Source organism: Lineus longissimus, chromosome 6 (assembly GCF_910592395.1).
Source record: "Lineus longissimus chromosome 6, tnLinLong1.2, whole genome shotgun sequence".
NCBI classification, from domain to species: domain Eukaryota; kingdom Metazoa; phylum Nemertea; class Pilidiophora; order Heteronemertea; family Lineidae; genus Lineus; species Lineus longissimus.
The window spans coordinates 19,523,246-19,541,518 of NC_088313.1; positions in this window are offsets into that span (position 1 = coordinate 19,523,246).

Sequence of the window (18,273 nt, forward strand, 5' to 3'; positions counted from 1 at the left end):
GCTCTACAAGTTACTCAAAGCCGAGTACTCTACAACTGTATAAACAAAGCCGACTATCGTCAAAACATTGCTAGATTTCTTTTCCGTTGGAAAGACAGCTCTATAGCATACTTTATAATCCTGCCCCTGTCTGTTGTAGATTTTAGTCATTGGTGTAAGTTCGCCATTTTTATACAGCTTCGTCCTCAGCATTGGCGGCTTGTTTGGCTTCACACAAGCTCCGGGTACACATTTCCCACTTGGCACGCTGGTGTCCTTCCTTGGACACCGATCAACCACTAACACGTCATCACCGGATTGAACGGCCGCGGCGCATATGCAGGTGGTCTTGGGTTCGCAATCTGTGACTGCTATTTGGACTTGGTAAGGCAGCGTCTTGTGTTTATAGGCGACAAAGAAACCGCTCAAGAAGTTGTTGTAGAAACTGAAGAAGAAGATTGTTTTGCAACTAATTCAGAATCGATAATAGCTAGATTTCATAGCGAAACCTTGGGATCCACTACTGCGTGAGGCACTAAGGTAGATCGGCTGCCACTCTCTCTTCAACAACTGCGATAATGTCACAGTCATCCGATTCCATTGATTGGTAGTCAACTCAGGAAATTTCTTCAGAAACACTGCCGCTAAGTACAAAGCGGCTTGGTGGCACAGAATGTCACGCATTTCAACCCTATCGCCGCTACGAATCTAACTGGCGACCAAGCATCCTCAGTGCTTAGATGGTGCTACGCACTACGAAAGCGAGAACTAAGTGTGATGCTGAAATAGAAAAAATGACAAAATCGTACTTACTGTCCATCAAATGTTGTTGTCAACATGTTGCCATCGAAAGTGCACACTGCCTTCTTATCCATATTGTTCGCCACAACCTGTATTCGACCAATTTCTCCCAAGGTCTCCACCTTCCCTTTGACCTTCTTCTTATAACTGATCACGGCGTGGCAGGTCTTGTCAGAATCGTACAACATATCCATCGTGGCGGCTAGAGGGAAGGTTTGCGTCTTCCAGCTGTTGCTTGTGATTGGAATCTCGCATCCTTTGTTAGGAGAGCCCATTGGCCACTGGACACTCAGCTGAGCAATCTTACTGTCCAGCCCCCTAGGGAAACAAAATTGAACGGGAGTTTGAGGAATGGTACACCATCTTGATAAGAACTTTGAGCCTTCCCCCTATGGACGTTAGCCCTTAGATTTTAATGCCACGACGTCGAACATATCCATACCGTAGCCTAATAGAACTGAAGTCCCACTTAAGTAGGGAATATTCAAACCAACCAGTCGTGTGTTTCGCCTTGTAAACGTTAAAGATTTAACTCGGATTTGTCACCAAATAGTTCAAAAGTCTTGAACTGCGATTCAGTCACACAACACTTTCAACCTACTTTGAGCTCGAGCTACACTGCGGAAACCCAATTTCGACTACCACAGAGCAGTCCACCTTCCCTTTGCATACAGTTGATGGATCACTGGTCCATTTGACTGTAATCATGGAATCGCTTGTGTTTGCTTTGCCTTCGGCGATGGTGACTCCTGGGTGAGGTGGTGGTTCAACTGTTATCTGGAGAGAATGGGACATATACATATTTTGCTGATAGTCAAGAGGCTGTGTATCCTGGTTTGGATATTTTCAAAATGGTTTTGGGATCGCAGAAGAATTCTTCATGAGGTCATAGTAGACAAAATAAGCATGACGTGAATGTTCGAGGTAAAATCATCATCATCATAATGTTTATTACCTTTTGTTCGAATTCGGACGTCAAACCTACTGGCCAGGGAACGTCAATGTAATTTGAGCATAATTTGGGCACAAGATTTCCATTAAGATAGCTGAGTGTCTCTTCTAAGGCCTTTTTAGAAGCTTCAGAACACGAATACATAAGATGCTTCGCTTCTCGTATGGCGTTGACATAATTCCTGAAAGAAAACGGACAAGAGTGATAAATATTTCGAATTGAAACAAAACGCTGTTACATATAATTAATTTCTACCACCAAAAGCTAAAAATGATCATGTCATCAGTGCAATAATGTGCAAAGAATATCAGCGGCATAGGGAATTCTCAAAGGCTAAAAATAGATACACTATTGATGGCACGGACATGTCTGGGTTATTTATACAACTTACAAGCACAGTTCGTCAGTGTTATTTGCATACACTAACGTATGGGTCAGGGTGCTTATCGCGTTCGTGAGTCCATCAGCTGCCTCTTTAGGATTACATGTTGGTGACGCCGTCTCTGTCTTACTGCCTGGAAGAGAAAGGTAAAGTAGGTTAAATCGGTCTAACAAAGCTTCACTGGAATCGAATTCAATGTCAGGGGCTTCTGTGTGGAACTTGAACCGTTCTTTTTAAAAGCCTTGCCTTACAGGGCTTTCTATTGGCACGAATATGCGGCTTACTGGACTTTGCGCAATATTTCGCCAAAAAAGTGTTCTACGCAACGGTACCTTGGTGACTTTTCCTATTCATAATACACAGCCTGTCCATCCTAGATCGTGGTTACATGGGGAGTAATCGTTGTAAAATTAGGCCAAACGCAAAGACAGTTTACCCGGGTACCACTATGTTTACGATGCGAACAAGCCGTGTAAGTCATTATCCAGCATTTTTTCATTGAACATTTGCGGGTACAGCGTCACAGGGAGCAGCATTGAACGGTAAACAGATTCACACCATATTCAGACAACGGCTTGTAACGGCCATACAGGAAACGATTCGTATCAAAAACCGACGATCACAACTATTCACTTGCTGAGAGTATACATTACGCGCATACATTACATTCAGACATTTGAGCTTCCAAGCTTTGAGAAATAACAGGTCATGTGCGAATTTGGCATGAAATTTTGGTAATTTACGTGAGTACATTTTCAACCCCGAAAAGTGTGATGAAGTTATGCTTTTATTAAGTAAAAATCGGTAGGCATGTCCAATAAGACATGTGTTTCAGCTGCCTGGCTGGGTGTGGGTCATCACTCAAAAGTCGTTCTCTGCAATGCATGCAAGCACTGCGTGTGTGTTTGATTTGTGTACACAATGTACGTTACCCTCTCTACTTCAAATGAATGAACCTCATAAGGGTTTGATTAATTAATTGTTTGTCGTACCTTCTTCGATCGAGGTCCGAACAAATTTTCAGGCTAGAGTACCGGGGTAAAACATAATGGTCGCTCCCCCATTTCGCTCGTTTCGTTTCGTTGCGCAAAGTCCAGTAAGCCGCCCTTGAGGGTCTGTAAAGGTTTTTCAAAAATTCAAAACGCTTTATTTTAAGAATGTATGTACCTTTGTCACATCTTGCTTTGATGATAGCTTCAGTGTCCGCGGCCAACTTCTTCATCATTTCTAGCTGCTTTGCGTCACATCCCTTTATTGCTGTAGCGGATGCAAGCGCTTTCAGGTCTGCGGCATATTTACTAGAAGGAAAGATATATGACATTTTATAGTTCCACTCAGCACCCGCAGAGCCCTCTCTCCTCACCCATTTACGAATCGAAGCCCACCATGTCCCTCACTGACATAAATGAAAATAGTGCCTACGGAAATTCTTGTTATGCATGCATGAAATACCTACGCCCGACCATCAAACGACCAACTGCATTTGAAACATGATAGACACCCAGCGACTGGTCTCACTTGATTACACAAAAAAATGAAAAATATATTCGTCGAGCGGGTTCGAACTCGGAACCCTCGCTGAATCCAGTGCTATGCTGGTGAATAGGCCTACGGTAGCGCCACTGTGGCCTTCTGGAAATCTATTATATCTGAGGGCGTTTGATACATGGTTGACCAGTCTTTCAAAATGGCGGACGAGCGTTAGTGTTTTCTAACTTGGCCGTTATGGTTTTTATGCATGCACGTCAGCTTTATGCTTATTGCCAATGGTCATTCTGCACCTGGAGAAGGTGGACGAAGATTGAAATTATTGAGAAGCTTTATGTTGTATTTCATGAGGGAGAATATGTCGAAGCAAACATAGTTTGAGTTGATACGCACCTACATAATGCGGTTGTATCCGCACCTAACTGGGTTGACAAGGTCGTCGCATCTTTGACGTATTGATCAAGCTTGCTGAAATCTTCGCTCTTTGCACATGTGCTTGCAGCTTCCTAAAACGAAGGTTACGATCATGACAGCAAATGATACAAGTAAAGGAGTAAAGGTCACTGGTCTGATCATGGTAGCATTTTGTACGGTGTCAAACACGCATTTTACATAATGCCATTACCACGCCACCCATCTGACAATAGCCATCACCACAATGTAACATTCACCACTTTATTTTGGCAAGCCTCGACCAAAATGATGACGGCGCGATAACCTAATGGATATCTGATGAAAGTTATTACTTACTACTGAATCAGTATCTTCCTTTTGATCATCCGACTACAAAGAACCACATTCCTCTATTACAATGTAGCATGTATTTTACACAGTGCCTTCTTTTGGCGGCAGCAGTCTCGAGTTTTTCTTCGCGATATGTACGGTACGATCGAGCTGCACATGCTGTGTTGGTTTTGACGGATCGGAGCCAAAGTTAGATTTTCCTGACGTCTCCAGGCTCATGAATATTCTTTGAATTTATTAATGGATATTTTACGGTTTTTATATCTTAAGACTTTCAGGATTCCATTTTATAACACGTACCGTCAGCAAAGGCCAAGGTGGCCACTTCACATCCGTGCAGGATCCTTCAGCAAGTCCTCTGGGATAGTTCAGCGCTTGCGCCATCTGGGATTTAGTCAGATCAGGGCATGTTGCCATTGAGTCAACGATCCTCTGGACCTCCTTGGCTAGTTTCCTGAGAATACGAAGAGAGTTACCACAGTCTGCTCACAGCAAACGACAACATGTGTGTACAAATATGCACCGACCTCCTTTTCCATACATGTTTCCCTTTGCGTATTCAACTAATTACTAAACTCGCACCCTCTCCCTTCTCCATACCTGTGGCATTCTTCTTACTCAACGGCAGTAATCGTAAGGTGGACATACAAGTCTTGAAGAACTCCCCATTATGGTAGCTTACTTACGCGCAAGAGGCTTGTGATAATTTCCCGTCCTTGTTGTCTGCAGCCAGGAGAGATTTGTATTCTATCTTGAAGAAATCCGCTATCAGTCCTTCACTCCCAGTCGTGTCACAGGTTGACGGAATTACAACTTTGGGTATATCAACCGTCAACACATTCTTGTACTTATCTGAAATGTAGGACGACATCCATTACAAATTTTAGTATACCTAGATGTCGTCCCATGGTTGGGCACGTAAGCCTGTAGACACCCAAGACCTGGAGCGTAGCGGAGTGTCGAGGGGACACAAACACATTCAAAGCGACTCTATATTCACCCAGATCCCTAGTGTTTCGTATCACCACGTACTTCGTACCTCATGGAGGAACGGACCAAGTCGAGGAGGCCAAAAATTTGCAGATCAGGAGCAGGATGTAATATGTAATATGTTCGTGAAGCTTGCACGATCGCACCTTCCCCTTAACCACCTACCAGCGCAAACACCCATAATTCTCGTCTCCAAGGTTTCGACATAAGACGCCATGCGTTGCATCTGCACTGTTGTACATTTGTCTGTCACATTTGCTGTTATACAATCTTTCTTGGTCTTTAAATCACTGAAGAGAAAAATATGCTAGTATTTAGATGGTCAGCTCATTTTGACTCATCACAAGACTCCGAGATCATAGGGTCAGCTGACTTGATGGGGCAACATGAAGTCAACCCTGAATTAAGCTGAGAAAGCTACTCAGAATAGTATTTGGAATTGATGTAAACAGAGTTCTAGAAAAAGCCTTACGTGCAAGCCGTTTGGAACTTGGTCACATTGCCTGCTATGTCCAAAGCATCGTTTGTAAGGGCTTCGAAACATTTGTAGTTGTCCGTCGCGGGGCAGGTGTCCTGCAATACGACACAGAAAACAAATTAACACAGGCGTTCACCCCAGTTTCGCAAATGCACTCACAAAAGAAAATATCATACCCAAACCTAATTTTCAGCCACCAAACACAACATTTTCCCACCACCCGTCCTGATGAGAAAACTAACAAATGGATATTTTACGGTTTTTATATCTTAGGATTTTCAGGATTCCATTTTATAACACGTACCGTCAGCAAAGGCCAAGGTGGCCACTTCACATCCGTGCAGGATCCTTCAGCAAGTCCTCTAGGATAGTTCAGCGCTTGCGCCATCTGGGATTTAGTCAGATCAGGGCATGTTGCCATTGAGTCAACGATCCTCTGGACCTCCTTGGCTAGTTTCCTGAGAATACGAAGAGAGTTACCACAGTCTGCTCACAGCAAACGACAACATGTGTGTACAAATATGCACCGACCTCCTTTTCCATACATGTTTCCCTTTGCGTATTCAACTAATTACTAAACTCGCACCCTCCCCCTTTTCAATACCTGTGGCATTCTAGTTACTCAACGGCAGTAATCGTAAGGTGGACATACAAGTCTTGAAGAACTCCCCATTATGGTAGCTTACTTACGCGCAAGAGGCTTGTGATAATTTCCCGTCCTTGTTGTCTGCAGCCAGGAGAGATTTGTATTCTATCTTGAAGAAATCTGCTATCAGCCCTTCACTACCAGTCGTGTCACAGGTTGACGGAATTACAACTTTGGGTATATCAACCGTCAACACATTCTTGTACTTATCTGAAATGTAGGACGACATCCATTACAAATTTTAGTATACCTAGATGTCGTCCCATGGTTCGGCACGTAAGCCTGTGGACACCCAAGACCTGGAGTGTAGCGGAGTGTCGAGGGGACACAAACACATTCAAAGCAACTCAATATTCACCCAGGTCCCTAGTGCTTCGTATCACCACGTACTTCGTACCTCATGGAGGAACGGACCAAAGCGAGGAGGCCAAAAATTTGCAGATCAGGAGCAGGATGTAATATGTAATATGTTCGTGAAGCTTGCACGATCGCACCTTCCCCTTAACCACCTACCAGCGCAAACACCCATAATCCTCGTCTCCAAGGTTTCGACATAAGACGCCATGCGTTGCATCTGCACTGTTGTACATTTGTCTGTCACATTTGCTGTTATACAATCTTTCTTGGTCTTTAAATCACTGAAGAGAAAAATATGCTAGTATTTAGATGGTCAGCTCATTTTGACTCATCACAAGACTCCGAGATCATAGGGTCAGCTGACTTGATGGGGCAACATGAAGTCAACCGGGAATTAAGCTGAGAAAGCTACTCAGAATAGTATTTGGAATTGATGTAAACAGAGTTCTAGAAAAAGCCTTACGTGCAAGCCGTTTGGAACTTGGTCACATTGCCTGCTATGTCCAAAGCATTGTTTGTAAGGGCTTCGAAACATTTGTAGTTGTCCGTCGCGGGGCAGGTGTCCTGCAATACGACACAGAAAACAAATTAACACAGGCGTTCATCCTAGTTCGCAAATGCATTCACAAAACCTTGAATAAAAACAAGAAAATATCATACCCAAACCTAATTATCAGCCACCAAACACGACATTTTCCCACCACCCGTCCTGATAAGAAAACTAACAAATGTGTTGACTTATAACTTACGGCTGTAACTACAGCATTACCGTCAAAAACGTCTGCTCGATATTTTCTGCTATGCTACGAATGGAAGGAACGTGTTGACATTTTAACCACACCGTTTGTGCAAAAATGGATCAGTGGCGTACAGTACACCGAAGATACAGAATTAGTGAGGAATGGGTTCGCCACTTCGCAAGTCCACCATTCCTGACGGAAATGATATGGTATTACATGTTTAGTTTTAAAGACACTGAATTAAACATGGGCAAGTCAGGTCTTTTCCTCCGCTAAAGATCAGAAGAGCAGTCTCTATTGTGTGAGAATACATGAAGGCTACATGTCTATATGTAATATTTCGCTGCCCAATAAGGTGGACATTAAAGTATATCATACTTTCTTTTGATTTCACATCCTCAACGATACCACTTATATCAAACATACGGCATGACTGATACGTACATGCGTCTGGCTGGTGCGTTGAACTTGTCTGTAGTTTACTTACCATGGCTAGGCAAATCCCCCACGAAGGATAACATTTCTGAGTAGCAGGATCGTGTGGCATGAACGGCAACAACGTCCCATACGTTTTCCCTTTGTCGTTGCTGATGCCAACGATGTAGCCCTGTCCGGGTTCAGGAAGGTTAAACTCAACTTCATTGAAGGCTATTCTCTTTCCTGGCACAGTGACGACGACATTGGATCTCTTCGGTCCTTGAGACGACCACTGAAAAGAAATAAAAATCGCGTTAAAATGGGTGACCAACTTCTCTGCCAATAGGTGTTGGGGAAAATTCGGCCATAACATATAGGTTTGGGCGTATACTGGCTCTCATTCAACTTCGTCTCAACCAAGTAGCTGATTTCTTTCTCCCGGCGGCAGCGACTTTCTATCTACTTACAGGAGTACAGTTATCCACTACTCGATTAGTTGTCAGCTGGAAACGTACCTCAACTTTCTCCAAGACGATGCTCAAATCGTCATTATGAATAAGTCCTCCTCCAAAAACGGATGACGATCCGCACGAATCTTTCGTTGTGTCACATAGGCCATTGTTCTGGAGTCTAAACGATTTCGGTGGGAACTCTAAACTTGCTGAACAGTCTTCATTCACCCAGCTAGATGTGCATTTGCATTTTCCTGAAATGGAATTTGGAATGATAGGTCATGTTCTACCTCGTTTGCTCATCTCTCATACAGGTACATGTAGGCGCACCTAGCAGAAAGCACAGTGTACGAATAAGGTTCAGAAAATGTGTTCTACCCTGATGTTTTTCAGAGAAATTGACTAACATGCTGATCAAAAGCCCACAACAAAACTCTCTGATGTAGGCGAAGTAGAAGCTGAACTTGGAGCTGCAACTGTTCTGATTCCTCTCGACTTTGGGTTTGTCACTTCGACACATGACCTTGGCTGATCAGCCACCACACTCAGAAGATTGCCTTAGAGTTAACTTACCGTCTTCACAACTGCCTCCATATGAATTACACGTCCCTAAACACGATCCCTTTACGATACTGCTCATGATATTGCCACCCAGCTGACTGTCTGCCAGTGAGAAGTTGACAGAGACCATATTTGCACATCCGTATATGTAAGAGCCCAAGGCATCGACTGCAAAACTTGTATTCCCTGTGAGCTAAAGCAAGAGCAAAACATACTCGTCAGGTTATAACCAACAATAAAATGATTTCAGCATTTAGCGAAATTAAAGTGGTTCAAAGTTTGAAGTTCTCATTGAAGTTGTTGATTACTCGTAGCCACAAATCTCGCCTCGCAACAACGACAGAGCTCCCGGAGCTGATAGCTGATAGTTGATAGTAAAGCATTGGGAAGCTAGTATCTGCATAAAACTGGTTGACTTCTTCTTTAGCGTTCACTCTGCACTTGGACATGTTACTCTCCAGAGAGTATTCCTACTCCAAGGCGGGATGAGCTGAATGATAATATTTGAAATGAAGGAAATACTAAATCGCTTCCTCTATACCTTGATATCCTCAACACAGCTTGCCATAGTTCTGTCAAAGCTTGATGAATACGTAGGAACCTTCCTACAGGCTTCCACTTCTGGCCTCTTCTTCAAGTACAAGTCACAGAAGCTCACAGCCTTCTGTTCTGTCCAACCGCTACCGACCTGGCTCCAAGCAACTGCCTGAAATGAATAAATACGGTGATGAATCCGAACGGATGCTCCTTTATTTGAATAAAGTGGACAAACAGGCGTATTACCTGACTTCATGACATCTAGTCTGGAACTATCCTGATCCAGAAGTGTGTGTGTAACAAAACATGGAAAACTGGATTGGCCTGAGTGGGGGAACTCACCTGCGGCAAAAAATCTGAGTCAATGACGTGATCGATGTAGTCCATCACACCAATAGTCTTTCCGAATTTCGTGATGTAGTTCTGTGTATAACTGGCCCATTGTTCCGTGACATCGTTCATGGCTGTACCTAAAGAGAAAATAGTTTGATAGGTGACTAAAGGATTCAAAGAGACAAAAAACAGGAGCAAAGTGTCATTAGCCAACATGCTACAGAATTTTAAGAACCAGCTCCAACTGGGAAGTTAACATTCATTGAATAAATGGTAGTGTAGAGAGCGCGTAGTGCCGAGATAGAACCTACTCCAATGTAGATCTTTCATCCGCATCTGTCCGTTGGCCGTGCACACTCCTGGCTTGTTCTCGTTGCAAACGCAGTATGTGTCTTGTAGATCGACTATCGTGTCGTCCTCGGGTACACCCTTGAACACAGATTTTACTGGATCAACCCTGAAATATACGTGACGGATGGAAAATAAGATGCATTTTTCACGATAGTTAGGGTCGATACTGTACAATATCTTTTAAATGGTGCTTTAATCGCAGTGGAAAGGCCTTATCGAAAACAAAGATATAAGGAAGAACGAAAGTTCTATAAAAAGTCCAAATAAAAACTAATTTACGGACAACTGACCTCCAAGCGTTGATGAATTTCGTCGGATGAAGTGACCCATCCGTGGGTAATGTTAGCGTCTCCATATCAGGCGTCTCAAGGTCATCTTCCTTCTTCTTGTTATATTTGCCGCAGAGACCGAATGTTTGGAAGTAATCATTGGGCGCTGGTGTGATTTGGACGCTCATGTACGTGGCGCGGACGTTCACGTGAACGATGGTTCCTTTTGGAAGTTTCACCTAGAGGGGGGATCAGGAAGGAGGGAGGGAGCCATATGATGGTCGGCAAGAAAGAGATAAAAGTGTTCATAGACACAATGATTTCTCGTCCATGACGACAGACAGATCCATGGGGGAGTGGTGACAAAAATCTCATGAAAGATCCAATGCTTTTCGTTCTTCAGTGCCATGCACTTGCCTTGTTCCATTGAAAGTAAAGGGGGAGCACAGACGCAAATCACTAAGCCAGTTCATTCAATATCTGTGACTTGGAGCATTAAGCGGAGGGGGACGTGTATGGAGAAGGAGGAACCAGTGTAGTTACTACGACCTAACCGCATTTCCTAACCTCGACCGCTTGTCACTCGTTAGAAATTGTATTCGATGTTTTTGATTAAACGGAGGGGGACACGTACGGAGAAGGAGAACGCAATGTAGTTTTTGAAAGACGTAGTTACGTTTCTTTACCTCGATGACTTGTCCCGATTTCTGTTCATAAATCCGCGTTCCTTTCGATCGATTACCCTGGACATAAAACCACCTATAGTACGGACGCTCCTCATGAAACATCTTACTGTCTGGCTTAGAGTTTGTAGCATTGAATCGCATTGGTCCTTCACGTTTAGGTTCCTTGCATCTATCCAGGACAATGACGTCATCCCCGGATTGGATTGCGACTGCGCAAATGCAGGTGCCTTGTGGGTAGCATTTGTAGGTGAGAATCTGTACCTCGACTGGCTCTATCTCGTGTTTGTACATGGTGAAGATTCCCGAGAGATAATTGTGGTAATATCTGGCAAAGAAAGTTAAAGGATGCAATGAACAAACTCAGTCGAAGAACAATACTTTCGTTCTACCGGTACTCGTCAATAATGATGTTCGAAATGATGCTGCCATTGACATCACCAGTTTCATCCTAAATGCACCTTTTAAAGCAGCATAAAAGGTAAACATTCCAAGTACTTACAGGCCGTCGAAGGTAGAAATATGAGGATCGCCGACAGCTTCACAAACAGCAAGGAAGTCCCTGTCCTTCACGTACGTCTGGAAGAAGACAAGTTAGAGTGTACCAAACCTTTTTCGACCATTTACTGACTTGAAGTAATGTGACTCGAGGGTGAAATGTCTTATCTGCTTTGATAAGACTTAAACCTTTGTGAGGATATATAGTCCGTACTTCGTTCTCTCCTCCAATTCCTGATCACCTCCTCACGCTTATATCAAAAGCCAAGTATGGCAACTCTGGAAAATATCAAGTATTCTAGCGAGCGCTGACAACATCTGCCTACCACAGTCCTGCTTATTTCTCTGCTTGCAATGACCTGATCGCCAACAGTTTGTTTATACTTCAAGATGAAATCTCTCGTCTGCAACCCATCTATCTTCCTTTCAATCGTGGCCATCAACGGTATGGACGTCTCCTTCTTCTGTATCTCTGGTGTAAAGGTGAACTTGCAGAAGTCGTCCTTGTTCGCGGCGCTGTATTTCCCGACCACTACTTGCTCGACGGGTGCCATCGTCGTGATGAAGCTAAACGAGAGAAAGGAATGAGCCGCAAGTACAGCACACTGGGATTCAGTATACCGATGAAGCTCATTGTGTACAGCAGTACAGAAAAGATAACAAGAGGGACCTGACTCAATCACCAAAAAGCATATTGATAAACTGGAAAGTGGTAGCAAAGATTGGACAAGAGCATGAAGCTGTAGATTTCAGTGTCGGGTATGTACTGATGGCCAAACCTAAAACACCAATCCAACTAAACGAGGTGAAGACATCCACCAGTTCATATCAACATTGTTAACCACCAGACAAGGCAAAGGATTGCAGAAGAAGAATATCGCTATATTAAGGCTTGCTCGCTTACTTTGGAGGCATGTCACTTTGTACTGATACGTCAATCTCGATCTTACAGTTGGTAAGGTTATAGCAGATGGCAGCCGGGCTGTTGATGAAGGTGATAGGGACGGGGCCGTCTTCTGCCCCCTCAGTAATGTTGATACTTGATCTGCTTATCCTCGTCTGAAGAGCAACATTTTCTCTCAATTATTACGCGTCTAGAACTACACTTTGGTTAGACGTCAAGAAGCACTGACCAAGCAGAAGTGTCCAATCCTACTTCACCGGGACAGCCCGGGTCAAATTGGACAGCAAGCCAATTTCACTTCCCTGGTTTCACTTTTAGAAAGTCGCCTGGGAACCGTGATCAAACCTCGAATTGGCTCATTGTCTAACCTGACGAACTGATGGAGAACGTGAAGCGACTTCAGTGAATACGCCAAAGGAATTAGCGTAGACACGAAGCACTTTTTCAGAGTACAAGTAACAATCCGAATGAAATGTGTACGTTTGATACATTTGAAACATCTCCAGGTCTGTGTAATACGACCTGACAATGAAATGTACCTTCACAGCCGATGGGAATTTCGGCCAATTCCACCCAGGGCACTTCTTCTTCAGGAGGGACTGGAGCACCACCATTGCAGCCTTGCCACCGTTGAGACGATCGTCCGTACACATCGTCATGTCTTGGTAAGCGAACTTCAGAGCTTCGGTCATGCCACTGGACAAATACAATTTTAGAAATGTTGACAATATTGATATTTTAGATACCCAAAAAGACTTAACATGGAGTCAGGGTCATCTCTCCTTCCAAGTTAAAGAAGTTATCGTGTGTGCATACTCTCGCTCGAGGAGAAGTCTTGAGAGTGCACTCCAATGTAGCGTGTCACCGCCAGTTGGACAATTTTCACTGATTTTGCAAAGGCATGGAGTGCAATAAGGCAAGAGGGCTGGTTACTACTTAATGAAGGAAACTACCCCTGAACAACCCTCCTTAAACAGTGTCAGCAGTCAAAGTCAAGTCCTTCCTCACTCACTGTCATCGAGTGTACCCCGGGACCTACCTGCACACTTGTTTCAAATCTGCATTCGATGTCACTCCATCAAAGACGGCCCTCTCCGCATATTTACCAAGCCAGTCTTTCGCGGATCTTGTTTGGCACAGCGAGTTCTCTGGAAGATGTTTTTAAGGGCTGTCAGGGCGATGTTACTCTAAACGGATGGAACAATCTACAGCTAAGGTTTGATTATAAGAGGGAAAAGGTAACCGGACACAAAGCGTCAACACATGGACCATCACTGTAAAATCTATGAGACTGTTTTACAAACATCAAAATAAGGAACAAGCAAATTTAGAAAGGAAAGGTTAGAATACTCACGTATCCTGTAGATATTTGCTGAAAGAGAGAATGCCGATACATGTAATGACCAGTTATTACAATTATCGGCCATTACATGTACAGTTTGAATAATTTCCATATCATCATCATTAAGAGTGTTCCTTTTACTGGTGAATAGAAGAGTGATATAATGATTTATCTTACCCGTACATGCCTTCTTCGCTCCGTCTATCAGTTTGGCTTCGGTAGCGGTCAGAATGGAATAGATGGGTAGTGCCTTGCATGCTGTATTGGCTTTAGAGACACACATCCTAGAGGTCGCAGAGTTTACACTTCTAGAATCAGGAGAGAAAGAGAAGTTGAATAGGAGATCTCATGGTTGATAATAATTATCATGTCAGCATCCTCACATGTATAGGGAGAAAGATTTGGGATTTTCAAATACCGCCCACCAAGAGATCGTATACTTACGCACAGAATGTCGAGCTCCCTGTCCTATCGATGAAAGCCGATGTCGTGTCCTTTGCCAACTTTCTCATGCATCTCATAGCGGGATCCTGGCCACAGGCTGCTGGCATTTCTGAAGCAGAAAAGGCGAATGAGTATGGTGGCACAGGGTTCCATTAGATTTGAGAAAAGTGGTTATGGGCTCATGAAGCAGGCTACTCTAACTTACTTGAAGAACACTTGTATCGTGCTGATGCAGTGTGTCCGTCCAGTGACGTCGACACTCCCAACTTAATTTCTTCACCACAGGTAGCAGTCAAAGATGTCACCCCGGCGACCTTTGTGTTCATAGCCCTAAAGAGTGAAAAACACACTAATTACATATATTCCACCAATCGTAGGTTTTTGATATCTACATGTAGGTTTCTTATCTTCTTTAGACGTAGATGCCCTCTTGAATAGAACGAAGTTGATAGATTCGTCGTCTTAATAGTACGCTCAAACGAAACAGAGTAACTCATCAAACTCACGCCGATATTGGCGAACTTGACCCTTTTTTATCATTGTAGAAACCTACATGCATTCCTCACTTGCATCAGAAAGTTGGTCTACTCTTCTGGCAGATCGGATGACATCATCTACGCCCTTCCGTATAGCCACGACGTTACAAGTTTCAGTGTAGTGGCTGCAGCCATCGATATTCTGTGCCGTTTCGTCAACAAGGGTGTGGTAGACTGTTCTATAGGTTCTGGGACATCCTAAAACGTGGGTATCTGTGCAGGAGAAGGCTCCTTTGCGCGCACTGAAATGATGATCGAGAGAATGTTTTTTATTTCTCATAGTCGGCAGACTAAGACAGTAGCACATTTACAATCTCTGCATGCTTCTGAATTTTTATAAAGAATACGTTGGTAGTCACCGTATCTACAAAGACTTACCTACAAGCTTTAACCTTTGCCGAAGCATCCAGAGCCAGCTTCTTGAACCTCCACACACAGATGATTGCGTCTGTTGGCTGACACTGCCCGATGATGGTTGTTCGTCCAAGATCAGGGCAGGCAACACCAATGGCTTCCAGGTTGACTTGGTTGAGGTCAATGGACAGTTCCTGAGTGTGAGTGGAACACGTTACGATTTTCTGTGTCAGGTCTGATACACTTCTTTTCAGCTTGCTGAATAGGAATGGTGGTTTTGTTAGACAAAAAGTATACCACTACTAGTGGCTTGCTTAAATAGATGTCACCGCCAAACTATTTCACCATCTTCCTGAGGCACCTCGTTCACGGGTCCTTGATAGCAAGATTGGCAAATTCGTAGCAGCGTTCACACGCGGTGCCTCTAGCTTTCAACTTACGCAACCAATCTTCGACTGGTGAATCCAATTGGGAAGCATGCTTCATCAACTGCTAGCTGTAATTGCACATGCTTATGCTGAAAAGGCACAGCAAGATAGTATCAGCACTCAACAACAATGTTAACCAAGAAAGATTTTCACCAACAGTCGATCCTTACTTACTTGCAAGCCATCGGCTGCGGACTGGCATTCTTCACCAGCGATACTGCAGTCGCTCTCACTCCTTGTATTGCGATGGCAATGTCCGCCTTCACACAAGTTGCAGGATCGGAATCTTTCGGATCAGCCATCCAACCTGGGAGAAAAAGTGTTGGTTGTTAAGAAAGGTAGTTACATTCAGTCAATCATGATGACATGAAAATGAACGGGTATCTACAATAACTTCGCCAACCCTTTTTGGTAGTTTGGTGGAATGAATGTTCGTCGAGCCTTGCTTCTAGAGCTCAAGCAGGTTTTCTTATGGACGGAAATTATATATTGCACCTTATGGCATTATCTTTATATTTTCTAGCCCAGATTCTCACCTTGCTTAACCATACACAGCATCTCTGCCCTTTTGATGTAAACCTCCATGCCTGCCTTGTATCTTTCGAGGCAAAATGCCGGCGCTTTCGAGATGCAGTCTTTATTCGCTTGAATCGTGCTGAAATAAAATGGGTATACATGGACTTTACTTTACTCATTAATGATAATCAGGACAGTCTATTAGTTTGTTTTGTTTAATCTTGTGCAGAAACAATTTTCACTTTCTTACCTGCATAATGTGTTCGTATCCGGGTTTGATGTTGTCAGTAGGGTGACAAGGTCTTTACTGAAGTCGTCAAGGCATTTTGTCGCCTCTCCCTCTGGACAAGGATTCACTGAAATGAAAATAGGATTAATGCAGTCTGTGTCTAAATGTTGTTTCTTGTTCGAGGTACAATTCCAGGAAAGAACTGCTCTATAGAACAGGTGATTTGCTTCAGAATACGCCTTAGGACCACTGGGATTTGACTCAAATTCACGATGGCCGCTAAAATCCAAAATGGCAGCAGAATATGAAACGTTTTGAACAATTAACTGCGGTAGTTTTGGCATAGACACAGTGTTTATGTACCTACCTTTTGGTAAATTACAGGTGCCATTGCCGGCAACGTACTCCGCACTCCTACTCTCTTCCTTGTTGACAGTGCTCATACACTTCATTTTGTCAGGCTCGGCGACATCAGTCATCTCAAACGTGCTCCCGGTGTTGAGCTTGAAGGCGGGACAGGCCTTACTGCCATAGGAACCAGACATGAACTTGGGGAACATCGTGTCAAGCTCTCCACGGTCCGTGAAGATCCCATCGATCTTTGCAAAGCAGTCTTGAAGATCTTTCTTGGAGGTTGCCCATGATGCGGGCATGAACCAGGTCTTCAGTTGGATGTTTGTCTGTAAACGGAATAGGGACCAGACTCAGAGAAGCTCTTGCTGGCTCGATAGGGAAATTTATTGTGCAATCCTTGATGCATAGCTATCATCGGTCACTCCTACTTTGACGAGCTGTTGTCTTTAGGCATGCCTGGGGGACTGTGTGTACGGCCACCAAAAATAAACTCAGCAGTTTTGCCTTAGCTGCACTTACCTTTGCAAGTTCACCGGATACGTTAAAGGTGAGGAAGACATGCTCAATGTGCTCATACCCCGGACAAATCTTGGATAGCGCTGAAATGAAAATGATGCATGTTTAGCTTTCGACGCCAAAACATCCTAAAACTACTAAGGTTATTTTCATCCGCGGCTATGTTGTATTCCATTTGTCTTTTGAACAAGCTTTCTTTCTCGGGAAGAAACCGATGCAGTACATGTGGTGAGAGGATAACTTTAATGTGCTTCTACATCGGTGTTATAATATCATCAAAGATTGTGTGTAATGTTGTGTCATTTGTTTTCTCACTCTAAGGAAGAATGACAGATAAGATATCTCACCTGGTAATATGTAACTAAATGCCAATACGACTGAGTAAGCCGCATCATCTTGGCAAAGTGTTGTCGGTGGAGACGTTGCATCGAAATGTCCTGTAAACTGCACTAATTTGGCAATGGTGTTTGGGTAGTTCACTGAAATAGAAAAGGCAATAGAGTTGAGCGAATATCACAAATGAGTGCTAACAAACTGAGCTCGTACGAAGTATCAGGGCAGCAGGTATACAATAGCCTAACTCTAGTTAACAGTTTTAAGACCGTTCCATGATTAAACATGTTGCATGGCATTGAACCATGAGCATTACATACCGGTATCCTCTCTGAAAATGCAACTAAAAGCCTTGGAGTCGTAGTAGAAAAGGTTGGCGGCATCACAAGTGAAGAAGAATGCAAAGACAGTCAACGCTCTGGCGTCCAGTGTGGCCTCCGGACAGAGCGGCACAGACACTTTGTCCAGAGTTGGGAAGATCTTAAGAATGTTTGCCCTGTCAGCTAGGAATGGCCTGATTATCTCCATGCACGATGACATGGCTTCTCTCGTGGCACCTTTGATGATGATGTTTCCTTCAGCGAGTGTCTGGAAATTGAGGAAGCGAACGATTACCCTGACGCCAGTTTTGAGTTACTTCAAGATTTCCTTCTGTGCGG